The 21,382-nt window shown below is 39.3% G+C and overlaps 1 protein-coding gene across 3 annotated transcripts in view; it reads right to left on the minus strand.

Annotated features, from left to right (window-relative positions):
- Nucleotides 1–21,382, minus strand: part of LOC125229452 (diuretic hormone class 2) — a 146,311-nt gene that overhangs the window by 21,321 nt on the left and 103,608 nt on the right. The window contains exon 1 of one of the 3 annotated variants that reach the window (XM_048134294.1): nucleotides 17,833–17,878. The exons of the other annotated variants lie outside the window; for them this stretch is intronic. The gene's annotated coding sequence lies outside the window, so the exon portion shown is untranslated. Of the gene's footprint in view, nucleotides 1–17,832; nucleotides 17,879–21,382 lie in introns of those variants that run through there. 3 annotated transcript variants of the gene reach the window in all.

Consider the following 21,382-nt stretch of genomic DNA (forward strand, 5'->3'; position numbering starts at 1 on the left):
AGAATTCGTCGTAATCGTAAAACAATTCAAGCAATAGCCACTTTTTTAATCTGGCTTTAAAAATGGCGGTGGTAGCTGCATCTCTTATATTGTCAGGCAAGCGGTTATACACGGCGGGTCCTAGGTGGTAAATATGTCTTTCTGACTTAGCAAGTCTGTGCGCTTCGGCAACAAGTCTGTTATGGTGTTTATTGCTGCGGAGATTGTACTTGGAATTGGTACCCTTTCGTTTAAATATCTCGATGTTCGTTCGCGTAAACATTGCTACTTGATATATGAATAAGTAAGGTAACGGCAAAATTCTAAGGTCATGAAAAAGTGGTCGAGCTGGAGCGTCCGCAGGCTTGCCGGACATTGCGCGGACCGCTCGCTTTTGCATAACGAACGCACGGTTCCAGTCAGAGGCGCGCGCCCAAAGCTCAACACCGTAGGTAAGGAGGGAGTGCACTGTTGCGAAGTAACACTCACGCACTGCGTCCCTACCCGCGGTGTGCGCCAGGCGCCGTAGAGCGAAACACGCGCGCCCCAGCTTGCCGCACAGTTCATCTATGTGCGGCTCCCACGTCAGCGCGTCGTCAAGCTGAAAACCAAGGAGGCGCGTGCATGACAGGTGCTGTATAGCTGTGCCGCCCGCACACACCCTCAAAGTTTCACTTGTGTGCCCGTTTAATTTAAATGTCATGTAGCACGTTTTGTCCTTGTTGAGTGCCAGACCGTTCGATTGGAACCACTCATGGAGCTGTTCCATCACGTGATTTAGCGCCTCTCCCAGGTCCTGCTCGGCGGAAGTGCTGACGACAGCCGTGACATCATCGGCGTACATAAATAACTCCGCGCCTTGTATTGCCATTGGCAAGTCGTTCAGTAGTATAGTGAATAAGGTATTGGAGAGACAGGATCCCTGGGGCACTTCCATCAGGTTTCGCAGTTCCGAGGACACGACGTGACCCCCGTCCCCGACAACAACTTGGGCTCTGTTTGTCATGAAGGAGAGTATTAGTTGACTCGCCGGACCGCGGATCCCGTAGTGGGCGGGTTTGTCAGCGATAAGCGAGTGGTCCGCAGTGTCGAACGCGCGCGAGAGATCGCAGCATATGACCGCTAACGGTCGTCTTGCCTCGCGGGCGCTCATCACACAGCGCACCACTTTTCGCACTAGATCGGTGGTGGACCGGCCGCTACGGTAGGCGTATTGGTTATCGGACAGTACGTTTCTTGGTGTCCAGAAATTAAGCAACCTTTTATTTATGCCAACTTCAAAACATTTACTAAGGCCTGGTACTAATGATATTGGGCGGTACGACTTGATAGCTGATTTTTTACCTTTTCCTTTGTATAATGGGCATATTTTAACCTTTTTCATGCTATCCGGGTACACCCCCGATCGCATGCAACTGTTGTACAATTGGTCGAGTACGTGACATATTGAAGGGCTGGCTTGTTTTAATAACTTGGAGGATAGGCCGTAAGTGTCTGTGCTATTTTTAGAGGCAATTAAGTTTTTAAAAATGCTTTCAACCTCGTCGTGAGTGAATGGCTTAAGTCTCATGGAAGAGTCACTTGCGCCATACCCGCGCGATAGTGCGGTTATACAACGGCCGCGGTTGGCCGCGGGCGCTCCGCACGCGGCAGCGGCCGATACGAACTCGTGATTGAGGGCGTCCACCGCCTGTTGTTTGGTCGCGAACGGGCGGTTGGCACTGTCCACCAGCAGCTCGGTGTAATCGACGCGCTCCCGAGCCTTCCGAGCTAATTCAGTATTTATGGCTGACCACATAGCCTTGCTTTTATTAGGGTTGTTAGTGATTACAGAGTTGAAATAAGCAGTACGTTTAGCTTTAAGTTCCCGGTTGTAAGAGTTTAGTACTTTCTCGGAGGACTGAATCAATGAGGTGTTATGAGGGAATTTTTTTGATAGGTTACTCAGTTCATTTGATAAAAGTCTGAGTTCGATTATTTCAGAATCTATCCAGGGGCAGACTTTACGTTGTGGTATGATCTTTTTTAATGGTATGTGGATATCCAGTAAGTTTGTTAAAATTATTATTACTTTTTTTGCAAAGGTGTTACAGTCACTAAGATAAGTAGTTACTATCCTATTCCAATCTATAGAATCCAATGCGGAAACAAAAGATGCTCTGTTTTTAGGGTTCCGTACCAAAAAGGTACAACAGGAACCCTTATGGTGCGACTCTGTCCGTCTGTCTGTCCGTCTGTCACATTCCTAAATATCTCGAGAACTACTAATGCTATCAACTTGAAATTTGGAATAGTTGTGAACATTGTAAACCTCTACAAATAGAAAGTATAATTTTTTTAAATATATTAATTTTAATTGTAGAAAATGGCCAAAATGAAAGGGGGGCAAACTGTAAATTTCAAGTTACTAGGTCAAGTGGGGTATCGTTGGAAAGAGCTCAAATTGAACGTAAATAAACTATTTTTTATAATTTTTTTGTTGTGGAAAAAAAAAGAATTTTGAAGGAAAATGTTAAAAAAAATACCGTTCCCCCCCCTTATCTCCGAAGTTTACCAACGAAAAATTATGAAAATTTTAGTAAACATTGGTTTTATGCTATGTATTACAGGAAAAATATAATCGTGTTTGTATTTTGAATACTTTTTTTTTAATTCACAAAAAACTTTTCAGGTTTTTACTTTCAATTTACCCACCCTTGCGGATGTATATCGTACTTCAAATTAATAGGAGATGTTACGTAAACCATATTCTGTCCAATAAAGTAAAAACTGTTTAAATCGGTTAACATTATAAAGAATTATCCCTGAAAAACCAGGTCGCGCAAATTAGTTATCAAATTGACCGGGAAATGGCGCTATACACTATAATACTCATTAGTGCCTATACTTTTGTCTTCTAGTCAAGTCATTAGAGTTATATGAAAATATGAGATTATTTTTACTAGGTAGTTTGAAAGAAAGTTTGTACGGAACCCTCGGTGGGCGAGTCCGACTCGCACTTGGCCGGTTTTTTATTACTGTAAACTCGTTTTGTTATCGGTGCAGGTGTTGCATGGCGGGGGGGGGGGGGCGCGGGACGGTTAACCTTTGAGCTACGTGGTCGCTCAGATTAGTGTCTATACAGGTGGCGGCTACTCGGTCGTCGCGAATGTTACAGTACGCGTGGTCCAGTAAGGTAGCACTTGTACCGTCTCGCCTGGTCACATCTTGGACGTACTGACTGAACCCGTGTGAACTTAGTATGTCTAACAGCTGTCTTTTTATCGAAGTATTGTTTAGTAAATCGATGTTTATATCACCCATTATTATTGCTGATAATTTGTCGTCGTTAATCTTGGTTAGTAACGCGTCGAACAATTTTAAGTATTCAGTATGGCTAGTGAGATTAGAGTGATATATTCCCACAATTCAAATATTTTCGTTTACGAGATATATAGCACATACATCGAATATTTGTTCCCGGGATAAATCACAATAATCGGGTCTATTTATAGCCTTGATATGCGACTTAACGTAAATGCAGCTACCTCCGCGTTCGATATTCGGTCTACAGTAGTACGAAATAAGGTCGAAATTAGTTAATGTTACAGATATAATTTCGTAGTCGCGTAAAAAATGTTCGGTTAGAATTAGCACGTCACAGAGTAGCTCGTCGGCCAGCAATACTTCTAATTGTCTAGTTTTACTATTAAGGCCTCTAATATTGTGGTGACATGTAGTTATGACTTCTTGGGATGCTTTGCGCTGATAAGGCCGCGCTGGTGTTGGATGTGGCGGGGGCGCGGCGGGAGGGGCGAGCGCGCCTCGCGCGCCCGGTGCCGCCTCGAAACCACTCGCTGACTTCTGTCCCGGATGGCCACATTTCGGCGGACATAAGACTGTCAAATAAGCTCTGCGGGGCCGTTATTGCGAAAGACGCATAATGATTGTGTTTAAGCTGTAACTTAATAACAGTACAGTCTGTACTGCCCGTTTTCTTTGTTATGTATGATTTGATCGCCTCAGCGGTGGTGTCTTCTTTAAAAAAACAAGTATGTAGTTTTTTGACTCGCTCAGACGTTTTTAGGTTTATATCTAAGGGTCCGGTGCCTGTTATCGAGACGCGCGTTGGTTTCTGTCGCATGCGGCCTTTAGAATATGATGCGATGTTCCATTTCTCATTGCACAAGTCTTCGGGTGGTTGAGTCGGGTCAGGTGTGTTGTTTTTATAGTGTAATGAATTATTTAAGTCAACCACCTGTATCGGTGGTGTCGGACTGTCGGTGTTATATTTTCATTCACGACATCATCATCAGGAATGCGTACCGGGGTCTTCTCCGCTTTGTCCACTTTAGCGGGTAGCGACGTGCGGCGATCGTTAGCGCTCACGCTCGATCTCGCGGGTAAGTTTCTGTTAGCGATAACTGTCGGCATGGTCGCTGCTATGGGATTTTCTCCGCGCGTCTGGGGAGTCGTCGATCCTTTTGGGCTACAATCGCTTGGTGAACACGGACGGCACTTTTTACACTGTTGCTGAGCACTTTCGATTTTAATTATTTTCTGTTCTAACTTTTTAAGCTCGGTGAGAACACTTCCTATTTTAGTCTCTATGGGTGTCATATATTTCTTAATTACTTTTTCTAATGCGTCAACCGTGGATTTCGCCATCTTTCAATTTTTGCAAATAAATTTATACGCGAGCACTCGTAATCGGTGCTTGTCGTGCGGCGCGCGCGGGCTATTTTGTTATAGTGAGAAGCTGATAAAGAATTAATCTCGAAACGCGTTTAGCCACCTTTTTGTCGTCAACGGCCGATAGTCCACGTGCCCTTGTAAAATCTAGCTATCAATTTACAAGTGCTAACTACCGTACACTCAGTACACTGTCGTACTTACCGTACCAAAATCATTAACAAAATAATTAGCTTATATCACCTTGACACAGGCAAAATAGGACCAATGGACTGAGGCCATTTAATTTTAAAAACTTAACTTAATCAAAAAGGTTAATAAATGTTATAGAATCGCTTTATGAACCACGAACTATAGTAGGTGCAAGTTTTGAGCTTTGTAGCACCAGTTGACGGTCGCGTGAATGTAGGTAAGTTCCACTATGAATGAATGCAAACAATTTAGGTCCCTAATTAAACATATTTTGGAATTCTCCTGAATCATATTTATTTTATAACAAGTGACATAATATTATATGAATAATTAACTTTAGTTATGTATAATTTTATTACTCCGTTTCGGGGAATTTCAAATATTCAAAGTACAAAATTAAAATAAATACCTAAAATATAAATTACGAATTTATTTAAAGTTTAAAAACAACTCTTTAGAGATCCAATTATTAGGCTATCTATCTCATTTCCATTTTCTGATCTACCTTTGTTGGTGTAAAAAAGGATTAAACTTGCCTTTTTCTCCCTTTCAAATAAATAGGTAAAACCCAAACTTTGCATATTACATCGCAGGAATAAATCGTATTTTGTTCACTTGGCACCAAAATTATTTTACATAGGTACCAACCTAAAGGATTCTATTGTTTTTACTACGATTTGTGAGGAAAGATTCAGATCAAAAGACATTGAAATCAGTTTCGTAATGTTCATTTTCAAACAAATAAAACAATTCAGAATGCAGAACGTAGCGGGAACGAATTGGGTGATTGTATTTGACTACGAGTAGAAAATATGTATATTTTCTTATTCAGGTTGTGTCTTGATAAAATTGTACGCAGTAGGTTTCGTAAATATGTATGCAGTAGATTTTGTAAAAATGTATGCAGTAGGTTTTGTAAAATATTATGCAGTAGATTTTATAAAATTGTATGCAGTAGGTTTTGCAAAATTGTATGCAGTAGGTTTTGTAAAACTGTATGCAGTAGGTTTTGTAAAATTGTATGCAGTAGGTTTTCCAAAATTGTATGCAGTAGGTTTTGTAAAATTGTATGCAGTAGGTTTTGTAAAATTGTATGCAGTAGGTTTTGTAAAATTGTATCCAGTAGGTTTTGACTGATATAAGCTTGATGATTTAACCTTTTATAAAAATGTGTGGTGGTAAAAATTGTGAGTTCAATTCTGGTTCGTTCGTCGAAAACTTAATCAGCATCATTACCATTGCTATAACATAAACAAGTGTAGGTATAGTAGACAAGAAAATATTACCTACGTATCTAATCTAAAAGTTGTAGAAGCGCTGGTAGCCTAGCGGTAAGTGCCTGCTACTTTCGTTCCGGAGGTCGCGGGTTCGAACCCCGGCTCGCACCAATGAGTTTTTCGGAAATTATGTGCGAAATGTCATTTGATATTTGCCAGTCGTTCTTCGGTGAAGGAAAAACATCGTGAGGAAACCGGACTTATTCCAATAAGGTCTAGTTACCCTTCGGTTTGGAAGGTCAGATGGCAGTCGCTTTCGTAAAACTAGTGCCTACGCCAAATCTTGGGATTGTCAAAGCGGACCCCAGACTCCCATGAGCCGTGGCAAATGCCGGGATAACGCAAGGAGGATAATGATCTAATGTAAAAGTTATATTGTGTTTAAACTACGAGTAAAGTTTGGAGTGACAAATTAATTTAGGTATTTATGTATTATGCCCAATGCCTCCGAATTAGTCTTATTAAGATGACGAGTCCATACTGTGTTGCTTTTAGGTAGTATCCGGAATTACCCACTGCCCGTAATTATCCATACTACCCTATCAGTTTCTTAAATCCATACTAATCCATACTAATATAATAAATAAATGTGAAAGTGTGTGTGTTTGTTTGTCCGTCTTTCGAGGTAAGTGCGTTTTCACATTATCCGATCCGATATCGAATGTTGGACCGATATCCCATACATTACAGGCGCCATCTTAGATTTTTTTCTTGGATATCATCTCGTGTGAAAACGGTCTAAAACGGAGCGACGAATTGACGTGTTTTTTTTAGTCGAGATATTTGAAGGGATGGAGGCTACTCTTTGTCTCCTTCTAACGCGAGCGAAGCCGCGGGCAAAAGCTAGTAATAAAATAAAAACAACTTAATAAAATATACGTGCTGACACCCACATTTTAACTTTAGATAGGTACTTTGTCCATTTCATAGACTATACACGGGTATTTTATTAAAGGAAGGTAAAATCTGTGTGAACGTGGCACCTTCCTGTCTACTGGAAGTTCCATTTCCGAACAGTTTCGTTCATTTTAGTCACTGCTGACTTGTATGAAATATAAAGTAAAGATGTAAAAACATTGTAAAGGTATAGCCAAGTCTGATGACCTTTTGAAAAAGTATTTCTTGAACTTTTATTTTCGGCTATTTTATTGTATGTCTGTAGATTTTAGATGCCAATAAAGGGTAACCGACGACTTCCAATAGGTTACTAAATAAATATTATAGAAATACTTCATTCATTCTTACGCAGATTGACTGAGTCCCACGCTCAAGAAGGCTTGTGTTGTGTATACATAGAAAACAATGGCTAATGTTTTTCATCTATTTATATATACGAGTACGTATAAAGTATCTCGCAATATCCAGACTATCACGTGACTTATTGATACGTGTAGAAATTGACAATCCGCTAACATTTTCTATAGTCACATATAGTAGTGAAAATTCAGGAAATTTGTAGTTTATGTTTTATTCAGCTGGCAATGTATCGGTCTTTGAAATTTTTTTTATCTTTGTAAAAAAGAAAATTCGACCAGATTGAACACTGACTTTATGAAATACATCAGTGTCTGTCCCATTCCATTCTAACGTGCGTTATCCATAATAACACTAACTATACTAATACTTAATAAGTAATATTATAAATGGGAAAGTGTGTGTGTCTGTTTGTTTGTCCGTCTTTCACCGCAAAACGGAGCGACGAATCGACGTGATATTTTGGGTGGAGATAGTTGAAGGTATGGAAAGTGACATAGGCTACCTTTTATCTCTTTCTAACTCGAGCGAAGCCGCGGGAAAAAGCTAGTCCTTTATATTTACTCTAAAGCATCGAATCGGTCATTATATTTTTTATCCAAATTGACCTAATTTCAGGACTTTGCGCGATTATTTTGCAATAGATGATAAATCGCAAAATACTTGTTATCAACTCGTTCCCGCAATCCGAGTCCCATCAGTCAACGTGCTTTATGTAATCCCACTTGGGATTATAATGGGCGTTCGCGTTTATGATTGAAAGTAGTTAATAAGTAAGTTTTGAGCCAAGCAAAAAAATTCTACTAGGTAACAAGTTGAAGATAGATAAAGATAAAGATAAAAAAAGAAATATTCATGACGATCACATAACATGCACGGACATATACAACCATCCATAGACATATAGCCTTGTGACCGGCGCTGATCTTCCGTTGGGCCCATTTGGTGATGCCACGACAGATAACACATTAAAGAAAAATAAAAGATACAATTTGGGACGATTTAAAAACGACATAATTATGTGCAGAGCATGTGATTTAGCGTGACCAAAGAAGTGGCCAAACCAAATGGAGGAAATTCTAATAACATGATGTTTTAACAACGGAAATGAATATTTTCATTAAACCAAGAAAATAAAAGAGATAGTAGCACAGAATGATAGTACGAGTACAGAAGGCTCACTCCTTTGATGCTCACAAAATGCCGCCATTCTAAATTCTTACCTACGTTAACAAACGGACGCATGCACCCGACATTGAATTCTATTGCGCCGCGCAAATGTCGTCACCACTGAATGGGCCGCGAACTCGCGGGCGCCGGCATGTACTTGTAGCGCGGCGATAGAATCGCGGAGTGAGCCACCCCTGATAATAGGTAAAACTTCGCAAAATTTTCTTCTTTAGCTTTTTACTCTTTATTTTGATGGCGATTAATATCTGAGAATAAATTCTAAATGTCCATATCAAGCAAATGCAGATATCGATGTACTACAAATAGTCCCAAACTCTTCTGTGAATCTTTTTCTCACATAATAAGTCCACTTCTTTATACACAATTACACTTATTATAAACCATATAATAATAGGCTAGTTTCCTAAGATCCTTAAAAAAATATTTTATGTAGTGCACGAAATAAGGCACCTCATAATTAAAAGAAAAATATGGACAGCAGTTATTTTTGAACATAATTTCTATTTAATAAGTCAAAGAAAAATATTGGTCGTGACGTCACTCCTCAGTATTTCATAGTAATTCCATATTAGCAAATCGTTTTGACAGTTCATAAAAAGAAGCTGATTTGACTAGTAGGAAACTAGCCTATTAATATTTTCCTTAGATTGAGCTCTAAAAAGCACTATTATTTCCAGCACACTCGGCTTGCGACGGTGACATGCACACAACAAGGTATTAAAACAGTCCCATATGTATGTAAAATGATCGCTTTTCCTCACTTCAGCACTACCTAGTACAGCTTAACACCACTAAACGGTCAGGACTCAGGAACTATCGGGGAGCGTTAGAAAGTTTTAGTAATTACGAAGCAATGTGTGAGCTGTTCTGGAGTCTTTATATGTAGGAGAGAATTAAGTTACATTACTAGTTTCGCTAATACAATGTTTGCTGGTGTATGTGTTTGTGTAACTATAATGACCACAAGCTGAAAATCACAATTTACTTTTTAATCGTAAGAGAGTTTTTCCTTGTTGATCAGAATCGTAAAGACAAATGAATCAATAAATGAGAAATCAAGGGACTATAGACCGAATTAAGTATCTTTTGGTTTAATTTCAACAAAAATCAGATAGATAAACAGACAGACATACAGAGTACAGACAAACAGACGGTCAGACAGCAAAGAGATTCTATGTTCGTTCTACTCTTCCATTTTGAGGTGCGATGCTAAAAACTATATAAACAGTGGCATGATATAACAATGGAAAGCTCGTATTTCTTAGGTCCTTTGGAAACATGATCGCAAATCAATGTGGGCTTGAAGGTCAGTGCGACTTTTGTCCCAAGATGATAGAAAAAAGAAATCGTGTGTCGGGTATAATGTTACTGATAGGAAAAATTTCCAGCGAGTATTAAGATTTTTTAGAATAACTATAATTTAAGGTACGATTATTATATATTTTGACGACCGGTTTGGCCTAGCGCGTAGTGACCCTGCCTGCTACGCCGCGGTCCCGGGTTCGAATACCGGTAAGGGCATTTATTTGTGTGATGAGCACAGATATTTGTTCCTGAGTCATGGATGTTTTATAAGTATATAAGTATTTGTATATTGTATATGTATATATCGTTGTCTGAGTATCTGCAACACAAGCCTTCTTGAGCTTACCGTGGGACTCAGTCAATCTGTGTAAGAATGTCCTTTAATATTTATTTATTTATTATTATAAAGCCACAATAACAGAAAACAAGCAATACATAAAGTCAAAGGAAAAAGTTGCTTCTTGTTTATTCCCAGGTAAGATTTTATTTTTTGTAGTATAAATAATTGTAAATATTATTCTTGTACAAACAATTTTCGGTTCACCAAAGCGGACATGAATGAGTCGAATGAATGAATGAAATCATCCCGCTGTGACGAGACTTGTCGGTGGACGGCAAACGATTTATTGGTACTTGACATTTTCTTACCAGGCCCCGTAGCCGAATGGCTTTTCTCCGACGCCAAACGAAAACGAAACGTAGTCTGGTTCTGTCGCGCCAATACGCAAGAGCGATAGGGATAGATATCTACTAGCGTTTCGTTTCGTGAGCGTTTCGTGAGCGTTTGTGCCATTCGGCTACGCACCCTGGAAATAACCGGGGTGAGATTCGGAAGTATAAATCAATTAGAATTATGTATAGTATTAACTTTGGGTTTGGTAAATCTTCGGTCGATAACCTGACAACCGAAAATGTTTCATTTAGGCAAATAAATTGATACGACCCATTTTTGCTTATGGTAATTACCTACAACATAATAAAAGTATTAAAAAGCAAAAAGAGACGTCGGATAAAGTAAAAACATATGTTAATATGTTTATGTATGGATAATCACGTCACGCCCTTTTAATAATAACAGGCCTTTGCATCTATAACAGATGATTCAAGCAGCATCCTTACGACACTTACGTTCGTGGCTGTATAGCCCAATTCGAGAGAGGATCCCTCGTCCGCACACACGACAGGTGTATGCTCCCCCAGATGGGCGGGGGTTAGAGGCCTGCTCGTGACGCCTCATGCGTTTATCATTCAAGGAGGAGAACCAGGCGTTGTCGTGCTTGAATTGACCGTCATGGACAACACGGCGCCACGTGGGTCGGTCTTCGGCCAGCCACTGCCACTGGTTGCATGGAATATCAAATGTGACCATGTCACGCTTCACGCAATCTTTAAAGCGCAGCATTGGCCGTCCGACCGGTCTCTTTGCATCTGCAACCTCTCCCAGCAGGATTTGACGTGGTAAACGAGTCTGCTCCATTCGATACACATGCCCGAGCCACCTCAGTCGCCTCTTCTTTAGTATGGCTGTGATACTAGGAAGCTGTGCCTCGGCTAGAACAGACTCGTTTGTCACGCGATCCTTCCATGTGATGCCCAGTATGCTCCGCACACAGCGCATGTGAAAGGAGTTCAGCCGGCGTTCTTGTTTTGCGTACGATGTCCAAGTTTCCGCTCCGTACAGAAGTGTACTTAGGACACATGCTTGGTAAATGAGCATTTTCGTTTTTACCGTGAGATGTTTATTGTCCCAAGCCCTTGTACGGAGCCTCCCGAACGTTGTGGCCGCTTTGCCGATGCGGGAGTCGATCTCCGCGTCAAGCGAAAGATTGCACGACACAAGCGAGCCAAGGTAGCAAAACTTGCTGATCACCTCTAGAGGTGCACCGTTAAGCACGATAGTTGGCTGTTCTGAACATCCTTGCGCTAGTATGACGGTCTTCTTGGCATTAACCGACATGGAAAAGAGGTCGCACGCTTTTTGAAATTTGTCCATGATGGTCTGCAGTTGAGACTCACTGTGAGCGACGAAAGCAGCGTCATCAGCAAAGAGAAGGCTATCTACAAAAAGTCCTTTCTATGTCGTTTGGACTTAAGCCTAGCAAGATTGTACATCTGACCATCGGCTCTTGTATACAGGTGTATCCCCTGTAGATCATCTCCAAAAGCAACCTTCAAGAGTACAGAAAAGAATATTCCGAAGAGAGTAGGTGCCAGTACACAACCTTGACGAACGCCACGGCTTACGTCGAAGGGAGCCGATGTTTCGCAGTTGTGAAGGATTGTGGCTTCCATACCCTCGTGGAATGACTGCACTATCTTCAGGAGCTTTGGAGGGCAACCGATATTGACAAGAACCGAATAAAGCCCCTCTCTACTCACAGTGTCAAATGCCTTGTTGAGATCGACAAATGCTACGATAAGAGGACTGCTTTGCTCCCTACACTTTTCCTGTAACTGTCTGAGTGAAAAAATCATATCGACAGTTGACCGTTGGGCCCGAAAACCGCATTGTGCCTCTGGATATACGCGGTCAGCCAGCTTCTGTAGTTTGGCTAAGGTAGTCCTAGCAAAAGCTTTGCCGACTATGCTGAGGAGGGATATTCCGCGGTAATTGTTACAATCACCGCGGTCGCCTTTGCCTTTGTAAAGAGTGACGACATTAGCATCGCGCATATCCTGAGGCACGCAGCCTTGTTCCCAGCATTTGGTCAGGTGGTTATGAAGGACAGGAAGGATGCACTTCAACTTGACGATTTCGGTGTACACTTCGTCTTTGCCCGGACTTTTGCCATTTTTTAGCTGCTTGACGGCCAGGTAAAGTTCCTCTACGGTAGGTGCGGAGTCCAACTCGTGCCAAGTGTCCAGGGTCGGCATTAATCCTGCAGTTTCTGGTTGAATGTCGACTGGGCACGAGTATAGCCCGGTATAATGTTCCACCCATCTTGCCATCTGACGGCTGCTGTTTGTTATGACAGAGCCGTCAGCCTCTTTAGAAGGGCCGTCTTTTTTGTAGGAGGTCCAAGAGCTCGCTTAATACCCTCATAAACACCACCTATGTTTCCTGCGTCTGCGCTTGCCTGAATTCCTTGGCAGAGTTCTGTCCAATATGCGTTTGCATAAAAACGAGAGCTGCGCTGGAGCGAGGCTTTCGCCTTTTTGAGCTCTTCTCGTGCAGAATCACAGGGATTAAGGCGGAAATTTATGAAAGCTTGCCGTTTCAAGTTAATAAGGGGAAGTAAGTGCTCCTCGTTTTCAAGTATCCAGTCGTGAGACTTTGCCTTTTGATAACCAAAAACCCTCCCCGCGGCGTCTGTGAGAAGAGACTTAATCATTTCCCACTCGGCTTGCGCTGATACGGAACTGTCCCAATTCGCAATTTCGTCACGTACTGCAGCACTGAATAATTCCACTGCTTCCAGGTCCCGGGTCTTAAAATGATTAATCCTCTTTCGGCTAAGAGGCTTAGCAGAATGGATCCTTTTTGGGACTAGTCGGACCTTGGTGGAAACCAAACTGTGGTCTGTGTCGCAATCAGCGCTGTGGTACGTCCGCGTGTGAAGTGTTTCGCGCAGGTCTCTTCTTCTAGTAAGGGCAAGGTCCAACTGATGCCAGTGTTTTGAGCGGGGGTGCATCCAAGAGACTTTTCGCATCCATTTTCCTTTAAAAAATGTATTGGTGACGCATAGTTCATACTTAGAGCAGAACTCCAACAATCGTTGTCCGTTGTCGTTGAGCTTACCGACACCATGCGCACCTAGGCAATCAGGCCAGTCAGTATTATCCTGACCGACCCTAGCATTGAAGTCGCCCAATATATGTAGCCTGTCGGATGGACGCACCCCGCGGAGTACTTCATCAAGCTGGTTGTAGAATTGATCCTTGGCCTCGGATGTGGAATGAAGCGTCGGTGCATAAGCGGAGATCAAGGTAACATAGCCGCTTTTTGTATTAAGACGCAAGACCATGATGCGCTCAGATACACCTACGGAAGCCATTCCCGGCCTCGTATCCTTATCCGGCGTATATACCCTCTTGGCCGGAAATCCTCATTTTCCCGGCCTCTGATGTAATGTACTATTAATTCATCACTTCGCAGCCAGGTCTGGAGAGTTATTGAAAAAAATAAAAATAAATTACCTATGAGGAACAATCTGACATAAAACCAAAGTAAATACATTTTGTCATAAAATACGAAAATGAGATGACACAGATGACGTAGTCCGTCAAAATGTCACGTACGCGTACTAATAAGATCCCGACCGTAGTCATAACTTTATGTGAATCTCCCAGTGTAATAAGACCTTATATTAGAAACATCTATATGTCCACTCAGGGTATGTTTATACTGGATAAATACTTATATGTGACATGTTTGGTAACCTATAGGCCCTTGAATCTTTAGCGGCTATATGGTGCCCTATAAAATATATACTGAAATAAAAATCAATGTTGAAACATAAAGCATTTTCTAGATGGAAATCCTATACACTTAAGCCCTTTCAAGAAGCGGTCAATATGTTCAAAATGTGCGAATTTCAGGAAATAGCCACTAATGTTAATGTTCTACTTAAAACTTATAAGGTTCCAGTTTTATGATGCGTGCGTGACACATGCATAAAATTTATAAAAATATTATACGCATTTATTGATCTCTGGGAATTTCGGGGTATGTTATAATTCTATCCCTTAAGTTTTTTTCCAAAAGAAGTACCTACTATTTATTATTTAATTCACCACTAACTGCTCACGATGTAAATACATTAATTATTAAAACTTAAAATTCAAAATACAACGAAAATGAAGGTCCTTTTATGAGATTCTCAGCGCCTTGATGAAAAGTACCTCCTTAGAACCTGTACATTCCTTTTTGCTGTGTACTTAACACAGCAAAAGGGAGTGTACAAGTTTCTAATAGGGTGGCAACGCGCTTGTGACACTGTTTGAGTTGCAGGCGTCCATAGGTTACGGTGATCGCTTTACATCAGGCGGGCCGTATGCTTGTTTGCCACCGACGTAGTATATATAAAAAAAAAGTAGAATAGAGTACGACCCTAGAACTAAAGGCTTGACTGAAACTTAAGTAAAATACGTCAAGTGGTTTCAATAAGGTATCCGATATGTCATTTTGCGTTAAAAATGAAAAGGATACAAAAGACGTTTGATAAACGAGACAGCCGCCAACACTTTGTTTCCTATCAAATTTGCAAGCGACATTTACCTCTCAACGAAGCGTTAAGATATCGTTCCGCTGTTGTATTTTGTTTGATGGAATTCGAGTATTGTTTGATCGGTTAAAATTGATTGGTTTAAATTTTACTTTCGTCTACATTTTATTTAACTAAAACAATGCTGAAATACAATGATACATACCAGTTTGTCAATAAATTGCATATAAAATCTGGAGTGATTGGATCATTATCCAAATTAATCTACTGTTATGTTGTAAAAGTATCAAATAAATCGCATAATCATTAAAATACAGCTAAAATATTGCTTCCAATGTTAATAATATATATCCGTTGATGTAATGTAGGTAACATAAGCTTTTAAATTGTAAAGGACACGTCAAAATGCTATGAACGTCCTTTACACCCACGATTTTTTTGAACAATTAGAGTTGATAGGGTCGTAAATGACGGTCTTAGATGATTTTTATACAAATTCGGGGCGTAAATGTAACCGGAATGGTACAAATGGCAACTGTTTTTAGCTTAGTTTACAATTGAGAAACTTTAAAAATGTATCAAAACGTAGTTAATATGGCATAGAATAGCCACAATAGTGTTACAGTGTATATTTATCTAAATATTTAGCAAAGACAAAGAACAAGACTATTTTATATCCAGTTTTGCAATAAAGAAACAACATTTGCTTAAAAACTATCTAATATTTTGGAAAGTTATTATTTTAGTACTCGCCGCTGTCTCAATAAGTTACGCATTCAGTATTTAATTCTAGCAGGGAAACGCTTTCGTAGTTTAAGTAAATATAAAAACACTAATGGTATTCACGTAAACTTTAATCAGCAACTGTGAACAGTAGACTATATTAATACGACAGTAATTTTAAGTCTAAAGTAGAAAGAAGTTCTAAGAATAACTAAAGAGTTAAGTACCTATTTATAAACGCAAGTTAGGACGCGTATACAAACTGTGACCAACTAATAAATAATAGTAACTGTAGTCAAGACTACCTACTATGTTGATTCATATTTTTGATAATTTTAAAACAGAAGATTGTTATTTAGTCTAAAACCTGTTAAATAAGAATAATCTTAATTATGAGTTCAATCCTAGAAATATTATAGTCAATGCTTTAAGTACCAGGGTGCGTAGCCGAATGGCACAAACGCTCACGAAACGAATCGCTAGTAGATATCTATCTCTATCGCTCTTGCGTATTGGCGCGACAGAGCCAGACTACCTTTCGCGGCGTTTCGTTTTCGTTTCGCGTCGGAGAAATGCCATTCGGCTACGGGGCCTGGGTACATAGCCAAGTCACCAAACGCTAACGCTCATTCGCTAGCGAAACGCACCTGTTATTGTCGCACTAAATGTTAGTATAGTCTACTGTTAAAGTTTACTGCCGGCGTAGCTGAATGGCAATCGTCGACGCCAGACGCCGACAAAAATGCAGTTTGGTGCAATACGCAAGAGCGATAAAGATATATAGCTACGAAATAGATATTATCGTGAGCGTTTGTGCATTTGGGTCCGTACCCTGATTACCATAGTGTTTTTTTTTATTACCTACATCTCGCCGCAGTATAATAATACTACGAAAGCGTTTCCCTGCTAGAATTAAAGGCTGAATGCGAAACCTACTGACTATTCAGACAGCGGCGAATACTAAAAAAATAACTTTGAATTTGTTGCCAAAGTATTACATAGTTTTTAAGCAAATATTGTTTCTTTATTACAAAACTGGATATAAAATAGTCTTGTTCTTTTTTGTTGCTAAGATAGCTTAGATAAATAATACACTGCATTAAACTAATGTAGCTATTCTATACCATATTAAGTACGTTTTGATACATTTTTCCAGTTTTTAATTGTAAACTTAGCACAACATTTGTAGTACCATTTCGGTTACAATTACGCCCCGACTTTGTATAAAAATCATCTAAGACTGTCATTTACGACCCTATCAAATCATGGGTGTAAAGGACGTTATAGCATTTTGACGTGTCCTTTACAACCATCTATCTTCTAAATCGTTTAGTTTATCACTACAGTTGCTACACTAGGTTAAAGATACTCGTAATCTGCATATTTTTCTTATACACGTCACAAATATAGGTCAAAAAAACAAAAAAAGTGGGTTTATCTTTCTCTTGGAAACCTGCATTATATGTCCTTTACGACAATTGAACCCAAAGATATCGATTACAGTTGCGGATAAAATATTTTTAATGCTGGTCGTAAAGGACGAAGAACAAAAAAACTTGTCCTTTACGCCCAACTTTACCACACTACTATAGAAAGTGATCCTTAAAAAGTAAGGGCTTAAAGGGCAACAATATATATCAAGGTGACTTACGACTATATTTTTATTTGTAGATTTCCTTTACGACACAAATAATAATTTATAATTAATGACTTGATATTTACGCCCCTTCAGAAAAGCTATGTTTGCAAGTCCATAGTAGAAAATCTTGGTCGTAAAGGCAACTTTTTAAGAGATATCGAAATTTTAACTACACAGATCGATAGCGCTTGAAATTCTGAACAAAACTGTATATATAACTCATTTTCGCCAAAATGTCCTTTACGCCAATTGAACCCAGAGGTATCGATATGTACCTAAGTACTTTTATGACCATTAGTTATTAATGTTTGTGTTAACGAAAATTTTAAATTTCTTTTTAAGTGTCTAAAAATTTGGTATTTCATATTTGATGTTACCTAAAACAAATTTCGCAAAAGCGTGGTACAGAAAACACGAATTAAAAAAAAACACTTACGCGAGTCAGCCACTGAATTTCGAAACCAAACGGCACTCAAGTTCCCAGCCAAACTACCGAATGAAAATCAAAGCAGGGTATAAAACAACAGCCTTATCAAGAACCATCGGTCCGTGGTGTCGATACTTCACAACCGGTACTCCACGACTAATTGCAGTGATACCTGTATCGATTGATCGACTCGATTTTTGTTATTATTTCCGCTGACATGTAGAAAACGCCTACATTTTAATAAAGTTTGCATTGATTGGACGCGTCTAATCAATTCCACGGAGTTCCGCAGCTGGCATTTTCTAAAAGGTAGTTTTAGAAAAGATGAAGGTACAGATGATATTTATTTGTTCCGGTTTCCGGTAAAGGGCACGTTGGAATTGTATAAAGTTGTCGATGGTTGTCACTTAACCTCCTCAATCTTTTGTACAAACTACTCAAAAAAAAAAATTAAAATTTTATTGAGGTGAACAAAAGTTTTCAAACACAAAACCAAAACAAATGCTACCTTTTAGGACTTAAGAGGTTCTCCCAATACGACCCAGGAAAATTTGTACATAAAGTTTCTACACGTTGGTCTAGAAAGAGAAAGCTTAAATAAACGTATAAATACCCTAAACACCTATACCTTCTGGACAAACAGAAAGTTTCTTGCAGGTAGTTCCTAAAATTGTATATTGTTCAGCCGTATATTCTCTTTGCACTGGGATTGGGTATGTTTGTTACTAAAATTGAATAACCACTACCACCTCCCCCAAGCTATTCAACTAACGAACTAGAATAACTCTTCAATACAAGTGTATTTTGCTGCGAAAGACTCAACTGTGCGCGGGCAACTGACAATATCAAAATATTTGACATAATAAAGCAGTTTAGTCTACCATTTTTTTAATAAGTAGTTTTAGTATTTTTTTAATAAAGGAAAAAAATGTGTTTAAAGTTATGCAGTATTATCCTCGTAGCGCCACCATACAAAATGTTTGCTAGGGAATTTTGATTACATACAATAGTACTGGAGATTGAATTAAATTTCATTAGTTCGAAACAAAATAAATTATATTTTATTTGATTACATGAAAGTTAAAATTCCATTGAAACCAAATGTACTTCAGAAAGTACATTGGGCGCCAAGAGGCTATAATATGTGTCACCTTTGTTGTCAATAATGTAAAAGAGTGTATAAGAGAAATTACTGACCTGACCAACCACATAATTCCGTTGACGACGATCTCGGAAATTAAGGAATACTTTTATTTCTTTCGATTTCATGATCTCTTAAGGTAATGTGGTCACACGAGTGTCAGTCATAATATTGTCTCAAAACCGATATCTCGTTCAAAAACGTAGGTACTCAGAGCTTCGAGTATATTCCGTAGCTGACTGACTAGTTGCAGTTGCACCAACTAACGAATATAAACGACAACAACTATAATTATTCTGAAAGCACTTTCCAAGTGTATCGCTTGAAAAGTCCTGATATTCTAAAGTATCTATCTAGGTATGCTTAATGGTTCCTTTTTGATATCACCATCATTGGGAAACATTCATCAAAAAACGAGAGACTCGTTTGATAACTTGGTTGGAAACCTGGATATGGTCATCTTTCTCCTTTTAGGTGGCTGTGGCTTTTATGTTATTTGTACAGTTTAGAATAACCAGTGGCTGTATTATGGTCGTGATTTTGTCACTTGTCAGTTGTCACTTTCGCACTCACATAATTGTTAGAACGTGACAGACATGGTGACAAATAATAGACAGCCGTCCATCTTAGCCCTACGGACCATACAATGATCTCAAATGTGTGTAAGGCTCATGTTATACTATAATAACCACGAATTGAAAACCACGACAAACTGTTCTGGAACACATTGTTTGTCGACTTGCAGTGCCAAATTTACCCGGCACTACCACCGCTGTAGCGGTGAAAGTTACCCAGGTGCTGTTGTAGTAGGACTAGTAGGTTGCCGTGAGCTAAAAAACCAGAGGTTACAATTTATCTTGAAGTTGGAAAATAAAATGGAAAAGACAAATTACAAAGTTAGCATGTGAGATTTCTAACGCTTTCATTCGAACCTCGTCTTTTAATAATTTACAGTGATCTGCAATTCGTTCAAGGTCAAGTTATACTAGCCACGAATCCAAAACCATGACAAACTGTTTTGTAACACATTGTTTGTCAACTTGCAGTTCCAAATTTACCCGCTACAGCGAAAGTTACTGTTGTAGTGTATTGCCGTGAGCTAACGAGGAGAAGTTACAATGTATCCTGAAGTTGGACAATGCATTGGAAAAGACAAATTGCACTCCGCAGCCAGTTATAAGGGAAAGTGCAGGATGTTAGGTGACTATATGTCATGCTTCATGCATAGCCTACATTTCCTGTTTTCCGCTGCTGGCGGCACCCTAGGTTAGGTTTTTTATAATATGTTTATATTTTTTTATTGTTTTGTAAGTGGTTTTGTATTTTACATTTATATTCGTATTATAAATAGCCTAGCCTAAGATTTGAAAGAAATAAAGAGGATAATAATAATAATATTCTTTATTGTGCACCATACAGAAAAAAAAAATACACAAGATGGATCACGCTTAGTAACTAGGTAACAACAGGCGGTCTTATATACATAGCTGGGCACCGTTAATCAAATAGTTAACTTCGTTAATCGCTAATCCGTTACTAAAAAAGTTAACTTCGTTAATCGTTAAAGCGATACATTTCGACAAATTTAACGTAAGTTAAAGTTAATCGTTAATCCGTTAACACGTGAAAAAAAATGAACTTTTCTTTAAATATTTAGTTGCATCAGTATCCACTATAACGTAATATATTTCTGTAAAAGGCCGAAGTACAGCTAGCCTATTGAACTCTAGGCTGCACGTGGAAGGCAGTGATCGCCTGAGCTACTGCCATGAGCTGTGTCAGGAGAGATGCTGGCGGTGACGGGACTGTTGTGGCACTTTAGGCGGTAGAGGTTAGGGAAGCGAATGTGGTCGTAAATAGGGCTCGAATTTGCTGCCCTATCACTACAACAGTCGCCATGGTAAAGCTTAGGATTCACCGAATCAAAGTTAGTAAAAGCAAATCCACGTGAAGAATACTTTTTTAGGTAATATTTCGGACTTTTAGCAATCGACATCGGTAAAACCTAGGATTTACCGGCAAATCATAGGATTTTCCGTACTTCGGGCTTTTATAGTAGCGTTCAGAACGTGTTTTTCGCAGCGCAGATGGCGCCTGTGCCCTACTAGATTAACGATTAACGAACTCGGAGAAATTTAACGGAAGTTAACGAGTCCGTTAACATTTTTTCAAATTAACTTAAAAGTTAATCCGTTAATCGAAATGTTAACTTCGTTAATTAACGATTAACGGATTAACGAGTTAATGCCCAGCTATGCTTATATATATATATATATATATATATATATATATATATATAAGTAACATGGGCTTTTAAGCGATTTTTCTGTGTATTTTATCTCAAATGGAATCTTCTTAAATTACCTACCTACTTTAAAGCTCCAAAAAGTCTCTTTTGGAGTTGTTTGTGGTGTAGGT

The sequence above is a fragment of the Leguminivora glycinivorella genome, chromosome 9, assembly GCF_023078275.1.
Source record: "Leguminivora glycinivorella isolate SPB_JAAS2020 chromosome 9, LegGlyc_1.1, whole genome shotgun sequence".
Lineage (NCBI taxonomy): Eukaryota > Metazoa > Arthropoda > Insecta > Lepidoptera > Tortricidae > Leguminivora > Leguminivora glycinivorella.